The sequence below is a fragment of the Brassica oleracea genome, chromosome C7, assembly GCF_000695525.1.
Source record: "Brassica oleracea var. oleracea cultivar TO1000 chromosome C7, BOL, whole genome shotgun sequence".
NCBI classification, from domain to species: domain Eukaryota; kingdom Viridiplantae; phylum Streptophyta; class Magnoliopsida; order Brassicales; family Brassicaceae; genus Brassica; species Brassica oleracea.
In genome coordinates, this window is record NC_027754.1 from 8,638,019 (window position 1) to 8,641,131 (window position 3,113).

General features: G+C 36.0%; 1 long non-coding RNA gene across 1 annotated transcript; it reads left to right on the forward strand.

The window, feature by feature from the left end:
* The first annotated feature begins 768 nt into the window (after positions 1 to 768).
* Positions 769 to 2,487, forward strand: LOC106305099. The gene is made up of 3 exons (XR_001262913.1): positions 769 to 1,934; positions 2,139 to 2,253; positions 2,374 to 2,487. It is a non-coding gene; the product is annotated as an uncharacterized LOC106305099 (long non-coding RNA).
* Positions 2,488 to 3,113: the final 626 nt, after the last annotated feature.

The following is a 3,113-nucleotide window of genomic DNA, read 5'->3' on the forward strand; positions in this document are numbered from 1 at the left end:
AAAAAATATAGGGTTTAAGATTGATGGTTTATGGCTTAGGGTTTAGGGTTCGTATTTCAGAAAAAAATATAGGGTTTAGGATTGATGGTTTAGGGTTTAGAGTTGAGTTTTAGCGTTTAGGGTTTGAATTTCGAAATATTATAATTCGAAAAAAAATTTAAAAAATTATTTTTTATTTTTAGATTTTTTATTTATTTAAATATTTATTTATTATATATATATAAAGAAAAAGAGTATAAGAGTCTTTTGCCACTTAATGAAGAATGTATTTTTGAAAATGTCCCTTTAGTGGTGGTAAAGATGAAAAGTGGTACCATTAAAGTGGTAAACATAAAATTTCTCCAAAATACTTTATGGCTTGACAAATTCTTATTATTTTGTTTTTTTTAAACTAAATATGAGGTAGCAAACTATTATTGGTTGGTGAACCTATAAGTACACCATATGGGGTGAACCTAAAAAAACCTCGATTAGATATTATTCCAATCCTATAAATTTTTTAAATGGACTTTTAAGCCTAAAAATATCTTTTAATAAAATTTAATTTTCAAAATAATTTTTTTACTTTTTTACTTTATTGTATTTGAATATATATATTTTTTGATTAAATATTAAATTGTATAAGATATTATTTAATTTAATTTTTAGTTATTTCAAATCTTTTCTTTATAAATTTTATTAAAATCTCTATAATTTATTTGATTAATTGTATAAATATTTTAAAGCTACACGTAGAGAGGATAGGAGATATGGTGTTTCAGAAGCGGGAACTGGTGTGCAAGAAACTCTTGAGAGGCTTGCTTCAGGACAGCTCAGAGCTGATTATGCTGAGAGGTCTCCACCTAAGGAGATGCGAGAAGGGGGGGAGATAAAAAAACTCGGGGATTGATGAGACTTTGTTGCCTTCTCTGGAATTCCAACTGGAGTTGGCTAAGACACAAGCAGAGGGTTCAGAGGTGATTGGGGAGCCTACAGATGAAGATAATGGACTTCAGATGGTTCGGGGAATGGTGGAGCAACGGGATGATCAAATAGATGATTTTGAAATGGAGATGGATGCGATGAATGCTACATTTGAGGAAAGCGGTTTTGATATGGAGGAGGAAAGGGAGTTTAAAACATTCTCGGAAGAGGAAGCTGAGGAAGCTGAGCATGCTTCCAGGGTGCAGGAGGAGGAGACTCGTACACAAGGAGAGGAGGAGTTGGTGCCTGGAGAAACTGGTTTAGAGAAAGGGACGGGGGCTGAGGATTTGGCGTCAAAGCAAGTAAGCCGCAAGAGGCTTTTCAAGGCTTCTACCAGCACTGCAGGAAGCAACAAGATGCGTATGGCCAATGCGCTTGTCTCACCACGAAGAAAGGCTGCAGCTAAGGTTGGATCTCGCCATGGAGATGGCAGCAAACCGCCGGAGATCAAGGGTCCCTCAAACCCGAAACCGGCTAATCTAAAATTTTAAGGTTATGAATCAAATCTTACAAGTAGTAAGATCAAGTAAGATGGAATTGGTTTATGGAGGGGGGTTTTCAGTTATTATAATAAGTTCTATGAGCATTAATATTTTATTTGGATTTAAGGGGATAAAGGGAGTAGTTATTACCTTGTTTTCATGGTTTGCTTTCATGATTTGGAATAAGAATATTTTTTGGTTTACATGGTACTCTGGTTCATTATGGTTTGGTGGTCTAATGTCCGATGGTGACTCTCTCATTTGGAAGTTAAAGTATGGTTATGGTGCGAGGTTTTTATACATAAGGATTGTGTCTTTCTTCAATGCGATCTCGGTACCGTGTGGACAATGGCGAGTGATAATGGAGTGCAAAACTGAATTATTAGCTCAGCTTTGGCTTGTGTATAGGGAATTTTCTGTTACTTGGCAGGAACGGGAAAGCTTGGAGAGTACATGGATGCGGCCCTTAGAGTTCGAGACGGGAACGCGGTAAGCGTATTATGGAGCTTCATGTTTGTATTTGAAATTCAGTACACAGGTGTTCTATGGCGGTTATTACTTCAAAATGAAAGGACCATTGTTGTACGTGAATTGATTAATGGTGTAGATTGTTTAGGTGATCAGACTTTATCAACTTATAACAAAGTTCATCTTTCTTTTCATTGATGTATTATGGGTTTGTGGATTATAAAGGCAATTCGGATTATGGCTATTATAATTGGCGGCAAGGAGACATTCGTATGGAACATATGGTGGCGCTCTGGCGTAAGAATTTGAGGACAAATTATACTTTTGGTGACTGGAATAGGTCTTTCACTATGTGTAAATTTGAATTTATGTTTTTGAGTGACTATTTTTGTCTGGTATTACAGTATGATTGGTCTAGTGGGTCTTTTGCAGTAACTTGGTTCTTCTTGGGTTTTTTCAGGGTCTCTTGGTGTTACGGATCATTGGAACATAATTCGAAACTGATGGCATTGAGTCGAAACTGGGATCCCTATGGAGACAAGGGGTACTTTAGTTATTTTTCTGCTTCGACTGATTCCGATAAAAGTGATGAATATTTGGACGCGGTTATGCTATGGTGGCTGTGGGAAGTTAGAGGTTTGGACAAAATCGGGTATCATTAAACCTGTAATTTCTGGCTCTTTGGAGCAATATAAATATTATTTTTTATGAAAATACTAAGCTGGAATTATAGAGGACTTGGAAGTCATTGGACTATAAGTTATCTCCGGGAAATATGACACAAACATAAACCAGAGTTTCTATTTTTATCTGAAACGAAACAAGATTTCGAATTTGTGCAAGGGTTTCAAGCTCATTTTGAATATGATAGTTTGGTTACTGTGGATCCAAATGGGAGGAGTGGTGGGCTGACTCTTTTTTATAACAATGAATATCAAGTTAAAGTTTTATATTCTAGTAACAAGATGATTGATATTGAGGCGGTGGTTAAAGGAAAACAAGTATATATCACTTTTGTCTATGGGGATCCAATACAAAAGTTAAGAGAACAGGTTTAGGAGAGATTAACTCGGTTTGGTTTATCACGATCGGATCCTTGGTTTATTATTGGTGATCTAAATGAGATTACCGGGAATCATGAAAAGGATGGGGGCTCCCTGAGATGCACAACTTCCTTTATTCCTTTTTAACAACATGATA